General features: G+C 43.9%; 1 long non-coding RNA gene across 1 annotated transcript; it reads right to left on the reverse strand.

Annotated features, from left to right (window-relative positions):
- Positions 1–15979: 15979 nt before the first annotated feature.
- Positions 15980–17349, reverse strand: LOC123045011 (uncharacterized). The gene is made up of 4 exons (XR_006420907.1): positions 16964–17349; positions 16728–16882; positions 16403–16525; positions 15980–16258 (listed from the first exon to the last, which is right to left on the reverse strand). It is a non-coding gene; the product is annotated as an uncharacterized lncRNA (long non-coding RNA).
- Between the last annotated feature and the right edge of the window lie 2954 nt (positions 17350–20303).

Consider the following 20303-nt stretch of genomic DNA (forward strand, 5'->3'; position numbering starts at 1 on the left):
GGGTAGAAAAATTGGGCAACATCCCGGAGCCCGAGTTGCCAAGCTCAGAAGCTCCTCTGCCCCTGGGTCTCAGATCGGGTCAGGGTTTGGACTTAAATCAACCCACCCACCCAGATACAAACAATCTTTCACATATTAGACAAGAGCCCCAAGAGACAGTACATCACTTCTGGGCCAGATTCCTCCTTGTAATGAGCAAGGTTAAGGACTGTCGCGAGGAAGACGCAATCTCATTCTTTTGCAAAAATTGCACGGACAAGGGAATCCTCAACGCCATAAGTCGCCGTGACATAGTACACTTTGCTGACTTGGCGGCCATAGTACAGAAGTATTGTGCGATGGAAAGTGCCTGGAAAACCTAAACAAAATTCTCGGATCCTCCGGCTCTCACTAAACCCCCTGTCCGAACTCAAAGGGTGCACTCTCGCAAGTCACCCGACCCAATTACAAAAAAACAAGGCCCTCTACAGGGCGTGGAACTGTATTGGAGGGATGGCTCAATGGGCCATGCAAAATTCACAATACACCGGATACCATACCAACACACAGCCTTAGAGCATGTTGGATACTCCGGCAGGTGGCCAAGAGCGGCGAGGATCTCCTCGTCAACCATACCGCAGAGCACCATCCCGCCGAAAACAACAATACAGTATTGTCAGTCTTCGAGACTTTCGCCTCAAATAATAGGCGCAAGCGAGCACTCCACAGCCTCGCCGAAGTCTGCCACGTTGCAGCAATAAATCCATGGAACGACACGGCTATAACGTTCAATGCCAGTGACGAACCTCAATTCTGAACAGTTCGGGCACCAGCCGCTTTGGTCCTTAGTCCAATTGTGGACGGCTTCCGGCTTACTAAAGTGCTCATGGATGGCGGCAGCGGATTAAACCTCATCTACGAGGAGACTCTTAACAAGATGGAAATAGACAAGAGCCGCATTGAGCAAAGCAGCACGACCTTCAGGGGAATCATCCCTAGTCGGGAGGCACGATGTGTGGGAAAAATCACACTAGATCTGGTATTCGGCACGCCGGAGAATTATAGGTCCGAAGAAATCATATTTCAAGTGGCCCCGTTCAGTAGCGGATACCACGCCCTTTTAGGGCGGGATGCATTCACGATCTTCCAAGCTATACCCCATTATGGGTACATGAAGCTCAAGATGCCCGGGCCTAATGGAATCATCACTCTAGCTAGTGATCCGGACGTAGCACTCCGCGCCGAAAATAAAACTGCTACACTGGCCCTTGAGGCATTATCCGAAGCCCTCGTGACCGAAGAACTAACCGCGCTGCACTCCACAGTGGACAGGGACGATGTGATACTCGGCAAACGACCCAAGTCCACCTCTTTCAAACCAGCGGACGAAATAGTCAAATTCCAGGTCCACCCAACAGACCATACAAAAACAACATCCATTGGGGCACAACTGAACCCCACAATAGAGGCCGCACTACGAGAGTTCTTGCGCGAGAATTGGGACATCTTCGCCTGGCACCCTTCAGACATGCCAGGTATCCCATGAAGGCTGGCCGAACATAGCCTAAACATACTGAAGGGATACAAGCCGGTCAAGCAGGCTCTTCGGCGCTTTTCAGAACCTAAACGACAAGCCATGGGAGAAGAGCTAGCCAAGTTACTTGGGGCCGGATTCATCAGAGAAATAAAACACCTGGACTAGCTAGCAAACCTGGTGATGGTACCAAAGAAGGACAAATCCTGGCGCCTATGTGTCGATTTCAAGGACCTCAATAAGGCTTGCCCTAAGGATCCCTTCCCCCTCCCCCGCATTGATCAAATCATCGACGCCACCGCAGGATACGACTCATTGTGCTTCCTCGACGCATACTCTGGATATCATCAAATCAAGATGGCGGAATCCGATCAAGCCACAATGGCATTCATCACTCCATACGGCCCGTTCTGTTTCAATACCATGCCTTTCGTGCTCAAAAATGCCAGTGCATCCTATCAACGCATGATTCAGACATGCCTGGAAAAACAAATCGGCAAAACAGTGGAGGCATATGTAGAGGACGTGGTCATCAAAACCAGACACGTCGAATCTTTAATAGACGACTTGAGGCTTACATTCGACAATCTCCGAACATATGACATCAAGCTCAATCCGAAAAAATGCGTTTTCGGCGTGCCTGCCGGAAAGCTGCTGGGCTTCATCATTTCCAACAGAGGAATTGAAGCAAATCCGGCTAAAATCCGAGCTCTGTCACAGTTGGCTACCCCAACAGACCTCAAGCAGATCTAGAAACTGACTGGATGCGTGGCTGCCTTAAGCCACTTTATCTCCCGATTGGGAGAAAAGGCACTACCCCTTTATCGCCTTGTTAGACGCACCGAACACTTCGAGTGGACGGATGCGGCCACGGCCGGATTGGAAGAAATAAAAGCCCTCTTGGCCAGCAACCCAATCCTGGCGGCACCAAATATCGGTGAACCCATGCTGTTATATATAGCTGCAACACATCAGGTTGTAAGCGCAGTGCTCGTCGTCGAACGAGAAACGGACGGACATAAATTCCCGCTTCAAAAGCCGGTATACTACGTATCCACTATCCCCACACCATGAAAGTCCCGGTACCCACATTATCAAAAGATAGCACATGCGGTCTTCATGGCATACCGGAAGCTACGACACTACTTTCAAGAGTGTTCAATCACGGTGGCCTCGGAAGTACCACTCAACGATATAATAAATAACCGCGATGCCACGGGCCGGATTGCTAAATGGGCTATCGAGCTCCTCCCGTTCGACATAATATACAAACCATGGCGAGCCATTAAGTCGCAAGTACTGGCCGACTTCGTCGCCGAATGGACAGAAGCCGAACTCCCTAAAGAGTACGACGCGTACTCCAATTGGATCATGCACTTTGACGGCTATAAGATGCTGGCTAGTCTGGGGGAAGGCGTTGTCCTGACATCCCCCACCGGAGATACAGTCCAATACGTACTCCAAAATATTATACACAAACTCCAACAACGCAGCCGAATATGAGGCTCTGTTGCATGGTCTTCGGATGGCAGTCTCCATGGGCATTCAACGCCTGGAAGTGCATGGGGATTCGAACCTTGCAATATCTCAAATAAATGGAGACTTTGATGCCAAGGACCCAAAAATGGCGGTTTACCGTAATGCCATCCTCAAAATGTCAGCTCGGTTCGAGGGGTTCGAATTCCACCTTGTGGTCTGAGAAAACAACCAAGCGGCGGATATCCTCGCCCGCATCGGCGCTAAGCGCGACCCCGTCCCACCTAATATCTTCTTGGAGAGGCTGTTCAAGCCATCCATGGCGTGGGAAGGGGAGACTGGCAATATCATTCCGGACCCGAACACAACCCCAGATCCCGAACAATCTGACATAATCGGAGGCTCTGCCACCGAAATAACACCTTGTCCGGGTGGGACTCTCCTTTGCGTGGAAGGCAAGCTTGGCAATCTGGATATGTAGATCTCCTTCTCTGTAACCGACTATGTGTAACCCTAGCCCCCTCCGGTGTCTATATAAACCCAAGGGTTTAGTCCGTAGGACAACAAAATGATAATCATAGGCTAGCTTCTAGGGTTTAGCCTCTACGATCTCGTGGTAGATCAACTTTTGTAATACTCATATCATCAAGATCAATCAAGCAGGAAGTAGGGTATTACCTCCATCGAGAGGGCCCGAACCTGGGTAAACATCGTGTCCCCTGCCTCCTGTTACCATTATCCTTAGATGCATAGTTCGGGACCCCCTACCCAAAATCCACCGGTTTTGACACCGACAGAGGGTGCAGATGCAAAGCAAGGGGGAGAAGGGTAGAGTGGAAGGAAATGGGACTGGGAGGGTAGATAGGGTGGGCCGAGGGTGTCAGAGTCCTATGTGTCTACTGTTTGGATTCCCGCATGATAGAGGCAAAGGTGTCCCGTCTTTCGATGAGATGGTGGCTATCGTTTTGGTGGAAGTCGACTTTGACGATCTGACTACGAACGTACGAGAACATCGCGCCTTAGCAATCGCTAAACCAACTCCGAGAGGATATTGACCACGTCGGAGCACAATCAACCTGACCACGAAGGTCTATTTCCTGCGAGCAAACGAAGAACAAGCAAGAAACTGACATTGCAATCTGGATATTGCGAATATAAGATGAAAGCTTTATTGATCAAGATGGGGTTCTGTGACGTCTTTGTGTGGTCGTTGAACACAAACGAAGTACGCGAAGTTGCAGCTATGGCGAACTTTAATCTAAACAAAACCCCAAAGTCTAAACGACGCCCTAAGGGCTGTATATATGGAGGAAGAGGGGGGAATTTCGTGGCCCCTGAGGGAGGGGTCCGAAACCAACCCTAACTCTTGTTTTCCCCACACATACGGACTCTAAAAATAGCCTATACTTATGTATTTCGAAATTACATGAGCCTGGCCCAATAAAAAGGTGACGCAACACCTAGAATAGCCTGTGGACGAAAATTATGAAGTAGCATCTTGTATATTTCATCCAAGGCTTCATGCACTCATTATGGTGGCTTCAACTTCCTGAAATCATCACTTGTAACTCCGTTTTTGTTCCCCTTGTGCATGCCATCATCTCCATGCTTGTTCTTGCTCCAATGTTCATCCTTCTCCAAGCCAGGCCCTTCATTTGTAAGGAAAACAAATGTATCCAATTTAGGCAACATCATATTCTCATGAACATTAGAATCATTACCAAGAAACAAAAGTACCTGGTAATTTAATTGGCGTGCGTGAGCTCTAGTAATTGGTCCAGTATGTATAGCAGCAGGGGCTGTGGGTGTAACAATGATATTGATGTCCTCATCATCCTCCCGTTCTTGAAATGAAGTCGTCCTCGACGGAAGTTCATCTTCCTTACCCAAATAAGGCTTCAAATCTGCAATGTTAAAAGTGGGACTAACCCCAAAATCTGCAGGCAGCTCAAGTTTATATGCATTAACATTTATTTTCTCTAACACCTTAAAGGGACCATCAGCACGTGGCATTAGCTTTGATTTGCGCAAATCTGGAAATCTATCCTTACGCAAATGTAACCAAACAAGATCTCCAGGTGCAAACACAACATGTTTTCTACCCTTATCTCCAGCAATTTTATATTTAGCATTCATACGCTCAATGTTTTCCTTAGTTAACTCATGCATTTTTAAAATCGATTCGGCACGATGTTTAGCATCAAAATTAACCTTCTCTGAAGATGGAATAGGCAACAAATCAATAGGTACACGAGGTAGGAAACCATACACAACTTCAAAAGGGCACATCTTAGTAGTAGAATGCAATGAACGATTATAAGCAAATTCAATATGAGGCAAGCATTCCTCCCACATTTGCTTATTATTCTTCAAAACAGCCCTAAGCATAGTAGACAATGTTCTATTGACTACTTCAGTTTGTCCATCAGTTTAGGGGTGACAAGTAGTACTAAAAAGTAGTTTAGTCCCCAACTTAGCCCATAAACATCTCCAAAAGTGGCTAAGAAATTTAGTATCACGATCTGGAACAATAGTATTTGGCACACCATGCAAGCGAATAATTTCACGAAAGAACAAATAAGCAACATTCACAACATCATCGCTTTTATGACATGGTATAAAGTGTGCCATTTTCGAGAATCTATCCATGACAACAAATATGCTATCCCTCCCCTTGTTTGTTGGAGGTAAACCTAAAATAAAGTCCATAGATATATCCTTCGAAGGAACACTAGGTACAGGCAAAGGCATATATGAACCACGAGGATTGAGTCGTGACTTAGCTTTTTGACATGTAGTGAAGCGAGCAATAGAACGTTCAACATCCCGTCTCATCTTTGGCCAAAAGAAATGTGTAGCAAGTACGTCCTTCGTCTTCTTCACACCAAAGTGTCCCATTAATCCCCCTCCATGCGCCTCCTGCAACAACAAAAGAAGAACGGAGCTAGCTGGAATGCATAACTTGTTAGCACGGAACACAAATCCATCATTAACGACGAACTTGCTCCACATTCTTCCTTCTTTACAATTCTGCATTACATCTTTAAAATCAGCATCATGCACATATCGATCTTTGATGGTCTCCAAACCAAATATTTTGAAGTCAAGTTGTGAAAGCATAGTATAGCGACGAGACAATGCATCAACAATAACATTTTCTTTTCCCTTCTTGTGTTTAATGACATAAGGGAAAGTCTCAATGAATTCAACCCATTTAGCATGTCTACGATTCAGTTTAGCTTGAAATTTAATATGTTTCAAAGATTCATGATTAGAGTGTATAACAAATTCTTTGGGCCATAAATAATGTTGCCATGTTTCTAAAGTCCGAACAAGAGCATATAATTCTTTATCATAAGTAGAATAATTCAGACTAGGCCCACTCAATTTTTCAGAAAATTATGCAACAGGTTTGCCATCTTGTAATAACACACCTCCTAATCCAATTCCACTAGCATCACATTCAAGCTCAAAAGTCTTATTAAAATCAGGAAGTTGGAGTAAAGGAGCATGTGTCAACTTATCTTTCAATACCATGAAGGCTTCTTCCTGTGCGGTACCCCAAATAAAAGACACATCTTTATTTGTAAGCTCGTTGAGAGGTGCAGCAATGGCGCTGAAATCTCTCACAAAATGCCTATAGAATCCAGCGAGGCCAAGAAAACTCCTCACTTGTGTGACCGTTTTGGGCTGCGGCCAACTCTCAATAGCTTCAATCTTGGCTTTATCAACTTCAATTCCCTGTGGAGTAACAACATAGCCAAGAAAAGATATTCGGTCGGTGCAAAAGGTGCACTTCCCAAGGTTACCAAACAAACATGCATCACGTAGAGCAATAAAAATAGCACGTAAATGTTCCAAATGTTCCTCCAAAGATCTGCTATAAATCAGTATATCATCAAAATAGACTACCACAAATCGTCCAATGAAAGCACGTAAAACTTCGTTATTAATCTCATGAAAGTACTAGGTGCATTAGTTAACCCAAAAGGCATGACTAACCACTCATATAATCCAAACTTAGTTTTAAATGTTGTTTTCCATTCATCCCCCAATTTCATACGAATTTGATGGTATCCACTACGCAAATCAACTTTGGAGAATATTGTAGAGCCACTCAATTCATCAAGCATATCATCTAGCCTAGGAATAGGATGACGATAATGAATAGTAATATTATTAATGCCTCTACAATCAACACACATACGCGATGTACCATCCTTTTTCAGTACTAGAATAATAGGAACATCACAAGGACTAAGGGATTCACGTATATAACCTTTGTCGAGAAGCTCCTGTACTTGACGCATAATCTCCTTCGTCTCCTCTGGATTGGTACGGTATGGCGCACGGTTTGGCAGTGAAGCACCGGGAATTAATTCAATCTGATGCTCAATCCCTCGAATAGGCGGTAATCCCGGTGGCACGTCTTGTGGAAAGACGTCAGCGAACTCCTACAAAATGTTAGTGACAGCAGGAGGCAAAGAGGAAGGCACATCCTCGAATGAAAATAATGCCTCTTTGCACACAAAAGCATAGCAAACAGATTTGCTCAAATCTAGCTCATCAATATCAGATTTGGTGGCAAATAAACATGCACTTTTCAATTTAATTTCAGAAGCAACACTAGATGCTTTATTATTAGGCTTCATTGTTGCTCAAATTCTTTTGCCACAATCTGATTTTCACTCTTATTTTTCTCTTGTTTAGCTTTATTAGCTCTATTAATATCATCTTTCAAAATGGAATCAGGAGTCATAGGAAGCAAAGTAATATTTTTATCCTTATGAACAAGAGTATACTAATTGTTTCTACCATGGTGTACATAACTTTTATCAAATTGCCATGGTCGACCAAGTAATAAGGAACATGCTTGCATAGGTACCACATCACAATTAACATAATCAGCATATGTAGAGATACTAAAATGCACACGAACAGTACGTGTTACCTTAACCTTGCCGGTGTTGTTGAACCATTCAATGTAGTAAGGATGTGATGTGGTCTTGTGGTGAGAGATAGCTTCTCCACCATCTGCATGCTAGCCAAGTTGTTACAGCTCCCTCCATCTATGATGACGCGCACAGAACGTTCCTTCACAACTCCCTTTGTATGGAACAAATTGTGCCTCTGATTTTGCTCAACTTGTGTGATCTGCACACTCAAAATATGTTGAGTAACTAAACATTCATACATGTCAGCGTCTTCAGGAGCCATGTATTGCGTCTCATGATCAGAATCATCTCCACCATGTTCTTCACGTGTAATAAGAGCCAAAGTCTCCTCATCATAGTCACTAGCACACTCATACCCACCATCCTTGGTAGCAATCATCACACGCTGAGATTTGCATTCTCTCGCATAATGACCTCTTCCCTTACAACGACGACAAATAATATCACTTGTGTGCCCTGTTGATGCCGTGGAAGAAGAAGAACTCCGTGCAGGCTCGGCAGGTGCGCTCTTGGTAGATAATGGTGGTTGTGCATGTTTACTTTTATCACGGCTGGAGGTGGCACCTGATGGAGGTGCTGGTGCAGTTGAAGTAGAAGATGCACGCGGTGTCCATGATGAAGGTCGGCCTGCAGAAAAGTTAGTTCGCGCCAATGCTTGTCGATCCTGCACTTCACGTTCAGCTTTACTAGCAAGATGGAACAAACGAGTGATATTAGTATACTCCTTATACTCTAGAATGGTCTGAATCTCTCTATTTAATCCACCCATAAAACATGCAAGCATAGCTTCATTCTCCTCAACAATACCACATCTAATCATGCCAGTTTGTAATTCCTGATAATATTCTTCTACAGAATTTTTTCCTTGTCTTAAACACTGCAATTTTTGAAGCAATTCATGTTGATAATATGGTGGAACCCAACGAGTACGCATAGCAGTTTTCAAAGCAGCCCAAGTAGTTGGAATAGGATATAATCTACAATGTTCAGACCACCATACACATGCAAAACTAGTGAAAGCACAAACATCAGCAGCAACCTATCTCTCCTCGGGATATTGTAAACATGTAAAACGCTGTTCAGTTTCTAACTCCCAAATAAGATATATATCAGTAACATATCTATCCTCAAATGGTGGAATATTCAATTTTAGTTTAGGAATATGGTCATTATCTCGTACCTGAGGTGGTCGTGGTGCAGGCCTACCGTTGCGAATATATACCTGAGGTCGACCTGCTGGTGGTGGTGCTGGTGGCTGCACGTAGTGCTGATTTTGATCAACCTCATCCTCGTAATAGTCCTCCACCTCTGCAGTAGCAGCAGGAGCTACAGAAGCACCAACAGCAGTAGCAACAACACCAGAATTTTGTGCTGGCTCAATAGAAACACGCTGTGCTCGCCCTACTGTATCGCGGTGTAGCGCCAGTTGTGGGAGACGTTTGAGTAATTCATCGAACTTGGCGTCCAATTTTGTGTCAATTGTCTTCTTAATGTCATCCATCTTGTCCATTGCCTTTCCAAAGCTGACCATCACGTCTTCCACCTGTCGACCCAACATTTGATGAAACTTATCATGAAGTTCCTTGTTCGACATGTTCTCCCAGTCAATCTTGTCGGCTTGTGGTCCTGCCATAGTTAGCAGCAATAGAACAGACAAGAATATGATCCTACAGACTACTGGGATATGCTGGTGGTGGGGTGTCACAAATCCGTCAAGTGAATCTCAAATTCTTACCAGTTCTTACCCAGCAGCAGGTGGTGATCGGCGACCGTTGTAGTCAAAACTCTCGAAGCTTGGATAGAGCAATTGCCAGGGAGAATCAAACGTACGACGTAGATGTCTGTGGAGCTGGGAAGGCTTATAACATGGTAGCAAAAAGGGTCAGCAGTAATCAATTCAGAGATGCAAAGTTGAATAAACGCTCAACGACGGTACTGTGCTGGTCCTAGGCTAGACCATGCTAGAGACACGAGCCTAAAACACTAACAAAATCACGACGCTACACGTAAACAAGGGAAAAGCACACTCTATAATTTTTTTTGCGCTCCACTTTTTTTTTGCGAAAATTCACTATAATGGCGAGTGTCTCAAAACTCTTCCCAAGTCATGGTAACAGGATAGACACGAAATTTTTGCGACCAATTTTTTTTCCGACTACCCGGACCAAAATCTGGAAACAGCTCAAAAAAAACTTTCTATAATGGCACCTGTCTCAAAACACTCAGAAACACCTAAAAATAGGATAGCCAGAAATGTTTTTGACAAGTGCATTTTCGAAAAATTTTGGGCCTAAACGGAGGGTGGTTTCCGGACTCTTTTTTTTTTTCCGAAACCTACTCAGGCAAGGAAACACGAATCGGAAAGTAGATAGATCTCGAAAACAAACCTAATATGAAAAGAACTCGGATTGGTGGTGGATATATGGTGGTATATGGCAGCGGTGGTCGTGTATAGTAGCGGTGATGGTATATGGCAGCGGTGGTAGGATATGGTAGCGGTGGTAGGATGGTGCAGCGGCGGCGTGAGAGAACTCGAAACTCTAAAGGACTAGACGCTAAGACCAACAACTTGACACAATGATGCAACCACAAATTCAACAAATCAAAATACTAAAAAGACTATGCAAAGGCTCAGACTGGTTCGGATATGATGACCTAACCCTAATTTTTTTGTGGCTTTTTCGTGGATTGTAGGTATGAAGAACAGACTCGATCTAAACTATGAAAAACTGTAAAATCTCAACGAGCAACCTGGAAATCTGATACCACTTGATAGAGGCAAAGGTGTCCCGTCTTACGATGAGATGGTGGCTATCGTTTTGGTGTAAGTCGACTTTGACGATCCGACTACGAACGTACGAGGACGTCGCACCTTAGCAATCGCTAAACCAACCCTGAGAGGATATTGACCACGCCGGAGCACAATCAACCTGACCACGAAGGTCTATTTCCTGCGAGCAAACGAAGAACAAGCAAGAAACTGAGATTGCAATCTGGATATTGCGAATATAAGATGAAAGCTTTATTGATCAAGATGGGGTTCTGTGACGTCTTTGTCTGGTCATTGAACACAAACGAAGTGCGCGAAGTTGCACCTATGGCAAACTTTAATCTAAACAAAACCCTGAAGTCTAAACGATGCCCTAAGGGCTGTATATATGGAGGAAGAGGGGGGAATTTCGTCGCCCCTGAGGGAGGGGTCCGAAACCAACCCTAACTCTTGTTTCCCCACACATACGGACTCTAAAAATAGCCTATACTTATGTATTTCGAAATTACATGGGCCTGGCACAATAAAAAGGTGATGCAACACCTAGAATAGCCTGTGGACGAAAATTATGAAGTAGCATCTTGTATATTTCTGCCAAGGCTTCATGCACTCATTATGGTGGCTTCAACTTCCTGAAATCATCATTTGTAACTCCGTTCTTGTTCCTCTTGCACATGCCATCATCTTCATGCTTGTTCTTGCTCCAATGTTCATCCTTCTCCAAGCTAGGCCCTTCATTTGTAAGGAAAACAAATGTATACAATTTAGACAACATCATATTCTCATGAACATTAGAATCATTACCAAGAAATGAAAGTACCTGCTAATTTAATTGGCGTGCGTGAGCTTTAGTAATTGGTCCAGTATGTATAGTAGCAGGGGCTATGGGTGTAACAATGGTATTGATGTCCTCATCACCGCAGAGCACCCCCCCCCCCACTTTGTCTCCAAGTTATAGAAGAAAACACATTCAGACAGGTCGGCGGACCGATACAGGCCCGCGTTGGATAGCTTCTGTGGTATGAATAGGACTACAATTCAAATCTAGTGTGAACTGTATTTTTTGGGGGTAAAAAGTACAACCAAATCATTTGAGTAAAAGCTTTAAAAAATAACTTTGATTCAAGATGCTTTTACCGTGGCCTAATTCCATTTTAAAACTTGTTCCATAGCTCAATAAAAATGTCCAGATAGGAAATTTACAGTTAATAAAAAGAAGTATAAAGCGTTACAAGTATGGATATTGCTTCATAAATGGGACCCTGGCTAGGTGTCCTCCTAGATTCTAACTTGGGAATCATCCCTGACCTACAAAGTTTCAAATTGAAAGAAAAAACAATTCATTTATCTTCATTATCAGGCCAAAAATAGGAATCACCGGGTTATCAATAAAGTTGAGAAATGATTTTGGGACCTATGTATTTAACCCCGCCCCCACCCCACCACCACCATCACACACACACACACACACCACATTCTTAGTGAAGAGTTTGTATATCCATTTACTAAGAAGGGCAATGCTTTTAATCTCTATTAGAACCCCTGACTTTTGGGCCGGCACAAAAAGTTTCACCTAGCTAGCCAACATTTCTTTGTTTTATTATCACTCAACTAGAAGAACTTGGATCTAAGGTACTCTAGTCTCTGCAGTACCCCCTTCAATAAGTGGGACAAAGAGAACCTGTATAAAACCACGACTAAGTACTTGACTATGAGAGAAGGGGAGGGGAGATTGACGCATTGTTTTATCATGGTGATTTATATGCGAACAGAGGAGGACTTTTTTTTGACCCTGTGACCGTAGAACAATTGTTCTACGGTATTTTCATTAATATAAAATATGTACAAAAAGATACACGGGGTGAATCACCCAATTCCAGCTCTAGGCAACATAATAGAAAAATTACAGTGACTGTTCAATCCAATGATCTATCTTATCGCCCTTGGCTTGCTTTGACCTGAGCTTGATGTGTTGCAGCCCTTCATGTAGGTAGAATTTCTAGGTGTTCAAATTCGGTGGAGCAGCTCTGAATATCTTATCATTCCTATCCATATTCCCCAACAACACATGATAATGATCTCCATTGCAATGTCCTTAGGTAACCCTGTGATGGTCAACATAATCTCATCATAAGTCGAAATTCTTCTCTGTCTGTTGGGGAGTATGTTGTTCTAGCAGGTAAGTGCAAAGTGGCAGTTCCAGAAGAGATGAATTAATGTTTCTTGAGTTGCATCAAAACAGAGTGCATAGTTGTAATCAGGTAAGTACATCTTTCTTCTGTGGAGCAGATTCCTTGTGCTAACTCTGTCATGTAGAAGCATCCAAAAGAAAATTTTGTGTCTGAGTCTGCAGTTTGATTTCCGTAACTGTTTGAAGATGGTGTGGGCTTCAGGCTTGTCAATGAGGTTGTTGTATATCTTCATTGATGAGTACGTTGTAGATGTCCAGATATATCCCCATTGGTCTGTCTCTTCAGTTTGTATAGAACTATGAAGTTGGTCTTGTACGAGGTTGAATTGATTGAATGCTTCCTAGGAGAGTGGTTTGTGAAAACAATCCTCTAGCTCCTGTTGTTCATGAATCTGTCCCAATGTGATTTCCTTGTTGATGGCAAAGGAGAAAACTTCAGGTAGCTTTTGTTGCAGAGGCATATCTGACCAATTGTGATGCCAAAACAGAGTGGTGTCTCCATTTCCTGGTTAGCATCTGGCATAAAGCTTGAAGGCAGGCAAGGTTATTAGAATACCTCTCCACCAGAATGAGCCCACCATTTTGTCACTTGGTAGGCTATCTTGGTAGTAAGTTTCCCAAATAATCTTAACCCAAGGTGTATCAGCCTTATTAAAGAATTTGTGCAAGAATTTCATAAGTAGAGCCTGATTGTGTAAATGGATATCCAGAACTCCCAATCCACCATGGGATTTGGGTAAACATACTTTCTTCCATGAAATCAGTACTGATCCTCTTTCCTGGGTGCCAAATTTCCTCCAGAAACAATTCATAAGATATGTATTGATCTGCTTGACAACAGTTTTGGATATCCAGAGGGTACACATGAAAAATGTTCGCATGCTTGTGAAGACTGATTTGATGAGGGTCAGTTTGTCTCCAGAGGATAGCAAAGTGGAGCAGCTCAGTATTCTTGATTCAATTCTCTTTAACATAGGGAGAAAATCCAAAACCTTGGCTTAATGTGAGACCCGGATATTTGTGTGGCAATGTACCAATATTACAACCCAACAAGTGTGACAAAGCATTCATTTTGTCCAAAGGGGTATTAATAGAAATGAGAGTGGACTTGGAGTAGTTAACTTTGAGCCCAGTATAAGAAGCATAGTGAAGCAATAGGTTTTTGATGTGCTCTAGTTGTCTATTGTCAGCCTTTGCAACCAGGATGGTATAATCAACATACTGAATGATGGGATAATTAGTACAAGACTGATGAATCAATGGTGACCGGATCAAGTTATTATGCATTGCTTCATTCATCATGGTTTGAAGGAGATCTGCAGCAGTCACAAAGATGAGTGGTGATAGTGGGTCACCCTGTCTTACACCCTTCTTACAAAGGAATTGTTTCCCTGGCACTCCATTAAGAAGAACTGAAGAAAACTCAGTCCCATAGACCCTTGGCTTGCATAATCTGAATGATGGTCTCATGGCTAAGCATATCAAATGCCTTTTCAAAATCTAATTTCAACAAAACCAGTTCTTTTTTGCTCTGGAAGCACTGGTGGATGTACTCATAAGACCAAGCAAGGCAATCCTTGATGTATCTATTATTCAAGAAACCATATTGGTTGGTGCGGACCAATTTTAGAATAACTTTTTGTAATCTATTGGCCAGAAGCTTAGTGATGATCTTGAGTGTGCAATTGAGCAGGGATATTGGTCTGAAGTCTGCTGGGCTAGTTGTAGCATCAACCTTGGGGCTTAGAGTAATGAATGAGTAGTTGATGCTTTGAATATTGACATTTCTAGAGTGAAAATCATGAATTAGTCTATAGAAGTCATTGGCAATAATATCCCAGCAAGCTTTGAGGAAAGCAGCATTAAAACCATCTGGCCCAGGAGATTTATCTGATGGCATATGCATGATCACTTCATAAATCTCCTTGTTAGTGAAAGGGGCTTACAATTCAGATAGATCAACAGAAGAGTGTAGAAGACCATGTAGATTGAGTAGGTTATCAGAAGGGATGCAAGTACCCAATTTGTCTTTGAAGGCTCTAAAAATAATAGCAGCTTTGGCCTGGTGATCATGGTGCTCTATTCCTGTTTCATCCTTGGGCATTGCAATACAATTATTCCTGTATTTGATTGTGGCTTTTGCTTGGAAGTATTTGGTGTTGGCCTCTCCCATCTTGATTTGTCTAATGGTAGCTCTCTTCTTCTAATAAATTCTCTGATGCTCAAGTAATTTTGCAAGATGATTTGATTCCTCTATGGTGAGTCGCCTGAATTCTTAAAAGAAGTCATAGCACAGGATAAGGAAGTTTGTATCTGCAATTGTGGTCCTCAAATTAGATAATTGTCTTGCACATATTTTAAGGCCTTTTCTTAGTCTTTTGAATTTGGCTGCAATAACTTTTGCACTATCACTTTCATTTACATTTTGTGACCAGATAGTTTTGACTATATCTTTAAACTGAGAATGTTGAAGCCAGTAGTTTTCAAATCTGAAGATATTGGATCTGGGTATAGATGAGCCAATTTTGATGTTGATGGGGACATGGTCAAAGGTTGTTCTGGCCAATGGGTATGCAAATGTGGATGGATATTGAAGAGTCCAAGATTCAGAAGTGAAACACCAGTCCAACTTTTCCAATAAAGGTGCATCTTGCATGTTGCTCCATGTAAAGTTTCTGCCTTTAAGTGGGATTTCAACCAGAGCTTGCTAATTAATGGCCTCATTAAAGTTAAGAATATCCTCTATATTACCTTCACCTCTGCTCATGTTGTGGGGATATCTGAAGGGGGATATTCAAATTTGGTAATTCTCCTTGGACAGAAGTTTTTGAGATAGGAGCTATCAAATGCTTCTCTTTTAGTTTCCTGAATACACACAATGGCATATTTTGATTCCTCAATCTTATTTGAAATAGCAGTCCACTTCTTGGGGTCATTAATACCCCTAACATTCCAGTTTAAAATATTCCATTCTCGATTCATGAGATATAAAATGGATTAGAAATATCAACTTGCAACAAACAGAGCTATGTGCATACATCTGGGGGGTGAGGAAGTAGTTATGCCACTTTCCATAAGTCCAGAACAAAAGCATAATTGAGCCACTTTCCATATAGTCATACATAGTAGCAGAAGAAGAAAAAAGTCTCATACAAGTTTCATAGCACAGCACAATACCAGACTGTAAACATCTTAGGACACAAAATATTACAGCTGATAATGATATAAGGTGAACTAAATCCATTTTTACCAGGCTCCTTAGGATTCTTGTTCCCCTCCTACATGGAGCATGCACCTTTGATCTTCTTGGGTCTCTTGGACAGGATCTCTTCAGAGGTGTCTTTGTTAATGACCTTGCAAAATGAGGTGTTAAGACTTTTGACCACTTTGGCAGCAATAATTGGTGGCTTAATAGAACATGCAAGACAATCTTTGTCCAAACAAACTGATTGTTTATAGCCTTTAGATAACTTCTGGAGTCTACAACTTCTCCTTACCTCAGTCTCTACCAAAGGAATTTTGTCTTTCCTCTTTTTCTTGTTCTGAAGTGCTCATGTGGAGGATGCATAAGTCACTTCAGTAGGTTCAAACTCCTCTGTGTTGTTATGTTCTGTGGTGGCCTGTTCAGTGGATGATGCAAATGCATGTGAGTTTACCATGAGCATGACATTTCTCAAGGATTACAAAGGGCAAGGAGGTATGACAGGTAGATCCATGTTTAATAATAGCCCAAACATTGGAAGTGACAAATTTCTTGGCCCAATCAAACTTGTCAGGTGATAAGAGATTAACTGCCAAGAAATTAACCCAGTCAGAGGGTACCTGTATAATTTCCTTGGTGTGAATAGATGGAGCAAAATGGGTTTTCCAGATCTTTGAACCTTTTGCTCCTATAAGATCTTCTTCGGTCTGTATTGGAGCTAGAGCTATCTCTTCTTGTGGTACTTCACTAGTCAACTCAGTCCTGTGAATGGATCCTGGGCAGATAGTATGTGCCTGATTAATAAAGGCAGGAACAGGAAAACCAGGTGGAGCAGATGAGCTTTCTGAGATCTCACCTGCAGTTTCCTGAAGTAGATTGACTCCCTCATGATCTGCAGCCTGGGTGTGACTGGTCAGATGTGCAGCATCTTCAGAAGTGACCAAGGCAGTAGGGACATTGTTGAGTTTAGTAGAATGAAGTGCAGATTTGTCACATCCCTAACTTCTGGTTTGCTCTGAGCTAGCTAGTCATGTGTTGCATCATGTTTAAATTTTGCCTAAAATTGAAATGGGGATGTTCAAACCCTAGCATTAAATCAACTCAACTAGGGTGAATTAAAATCTTTTCAATAAACCCAAAAGGTTCCTAAGAAAAGTTCATGATTTCTGGTTAAGGTGGAAACCTCTGCCAAAAATGATGAATATATTCTTAGGTCATTTTTGGATTTTTGAGTTAAATCATATTGTATTTGACTTTGGGCATTTAAATACTATAAATAATTTAAATGTTCAAATAAATGTTGGAAATTGTTAAGGGTCACTGAAATAATTCAGGAAGCACCCATAATTGTTTCCAGGATTTTATTAAATGATTTGGTATTTTAAATCAAATCAAAAACAAAATAACAGAAATAGAAAAGAAATAAAAGAGAGAGAGAAGGAAGTTACCTGGCGCCCACTTACCTGGCCCAGCACGGCCCAGCCCGTCTCCACTCCCCCCCCTGTCGTCTTCCTCTGCCAGTAGGCAGAGGCGAGGCGTGGCGCGCGCCCGAGAGGCCTCGGCCACCTCCTGCTTCCCCCTGGCCACCTCCTGCTTCCTCCTCGACGCCCCGGAGACGCCACGCACCTCCCTGCCTCTCTCCCTCACTCTCCCGCGTCCTCATCCTCTCCCCTGGACCTCTCTCTCACTCGCCCGAACGGAGCCGCCGCCACCGACGAGCTCCCTCGCGGCCACCGCCACCCCCTAGCCTCGCCGATGCGCTCAAAGGCTCCGCCTCGACCCCCTCTTTCTCCCCACCGAGCCAGAAGGTCCCGGACACGCTGCAATGCCGCCACCATCGCCGTTTCCATCGCCAGCCGCCGAGGATCTTCACCGTCGATTCGCCGCCGTCTCCGCTTCCCCGAGCTCGTCATCTACCCCATCCGAACCACCGTGAGCTCCTGCACGTTTTGCCCCTAACCCCGTGGCTTGCCGCTCGCCGTAGCCGCCATTTCATAGCTGGCCGTAGCACGCCGCCGCCTGAGCTCGTCGCCGGCATAGCTCCGGTGACCATTTGGTCACCCTGGCATGCCTAACTCGCTCCCCGCACCGCGTAGCGCCCCGCTAGCCGCTCACCTCGCTCGTTTGCGCACCGTAGCACTAACTCGCCCCAACCCCGAGCTCCGGCCGCCGCCTCGGGCTCCAATCCGGCGAACCCCGGCCACCCCCGCACCTCCCGTTGGTCCCCCTAGATGCGCACGGGCACGGGCTACCTCCTGGTGCCCTTGGCGCGTCGATCCGATGCCCCTAGCGCAAGTCCGGCGTCCCCCGTCGTGCTCTGTGGTCGTCGCCGGCTAAACTCCGGCGAGAGCTGACGTGGCCGGTCATTAGGGCCTAACCACCCCGCTAACCCAGGCCTAGAGCCACTGACATGTGGGCCCTAGTGCCCCTAATCTTTAATTAAACTAAACTAACCCCCCCTGTCTAACCTGTGTCACTGACGTGTGGACCCCACACGTCAGGTTTGACCTGGACCTGGCCGTTGACTCGCTGACATCATGCTGGCTTCAGGCTGACGCAGTTAAATCATTTTCTGGATTTATTAATATTCAGGAAATTCCAGAAAATGCCTAAAACTTCTAAAAATCATAGAAATTCAACCGTAACTCCAAATTAAATAATTTATATATGAAAAATTATCAGAAAAATTCAAGGAATCCATCTGTACCATTTTCATGCATGTTAGAACAACTTATAGCTGCTGTTTAGCACAAATCAATTAAATGGCATTTGAATAATCACATATGGAGTTTAAATTTGAATCTTGTATTCAAACCAACTTCATTTAATCTGTTGCTAGTTGCATTAGCTCAAAACACATTCATTTTGCCATGTCATGATCATGCATCATATTGTGCATTGCATTGATTATGTTCCCTTCTATGTTGCCGGTATTTGTCCCCTCTCGATAGACGTGATACCGATGATGTGATCGTTGACACTGATGAAGACTCAATGTTATCTTCAGAAGTGCCAGGCAAGCAAAACCCCCTTGTTCATTCCGATAAAATCCCACTCTCTTGCTCCTGCTTTCTATTACTGCATTAGGACAACAACGATTCAACTGTTACCTGCTGCGGTAGCTGAACCCCTTTATCCTTTGCATGACCTGTCATTGCCCAGTAAATAGATGAAACCCACTAGCATGAGTAGGAGTTGTTTGAGCCCTGTTGTGCCTACTCATTCATGTTTGTTTGTCATGCCTGCTACTGCTTAGAGTTGAGTCAGGTCTGATTCATCGGGGATGAATCAGAGGCGTGTGAACATGTCCTACTGTGTGTGAGCTAAGTGTGTGAACACGATTTGGTAAAGGTAGCGGTGAGAGGCCATGTAGGAGTACATGGTGGGTTGTCTCATTGAAGCCGTCCTTAGGAACTGAGTTCTGTGTTTGTGATCCATGATTCAGCTACTACCATACATTGGGCCCTGAAATATGACCCCGCTCGACTTCTTATTCACCCTTGTCCTCTGCCCAGGAGTTGCAAGTAGTTTCTGGTGTTTGTAGTATGCTGGAGGCCGTGGACAGCGCTGACCGTAGGGATGGGCTGTGATGCGGTAGGCACGTGGCCGGGTATACCGGGCGCCCGTTTGGTGTCACGGAACCCTGTTCACATCGTTTGGGGCTGTGAGCGAAACTCCGGCCGGATCTCCTCATGGATGGAACCCGAATAGGCGATAAACCTGGACTAGAGACTTGAGTGTTTAGGTAGGTCGTGGTCTACACCCACGTCGGCTTTCGCTTGAAGTCTGCCGAGCACATGTCGTGTGCAGACGCTAAGTGGTGGAAACATGTATGAAGAAGTACACCCCTGCAGGGTTAACATCATCTATTCGAATAGCCGTGTCCGCGGTAAAGGACTTCTGGGTTGCTTATATCAGTTCATAGACAAGTGAAAGTGGATACTCTAAAATACGCAAGATAAGCGTGAGTGCTATGGATGGCGTTCTCGTAGGGAGACGGGAGCGGATCCATAGTGGTGTATTGATATGGTGAATATGTGGACTCGTGTGCGCCACCTCAAAAGAGTTACATTGCAGTCGTAGTTCAGGATAGCCACCGAGTCAAAGCTGGCTTGCTGCAGTTAAACCCCACCATCCCCTTGTTGATAATGATGCATATGTAGTTAGTTCTGATGTAAGTCTTGCTGGGTACATTT

Source organism: Triticum aestivum, chromosome 2B (genome assembly GCF_018294505.1).
Source record: "Triticum aestivum cultivar Chinese Spring chromosome 2B, IWGSC CS RefSeq v2.1, whole genome shotgun sequence".
NCBI lineage: Eukaryota > Viridiplantae > Streptophyta > Magnoliopsida > Poales > Poaceae > Triticum > Triticum aestivum.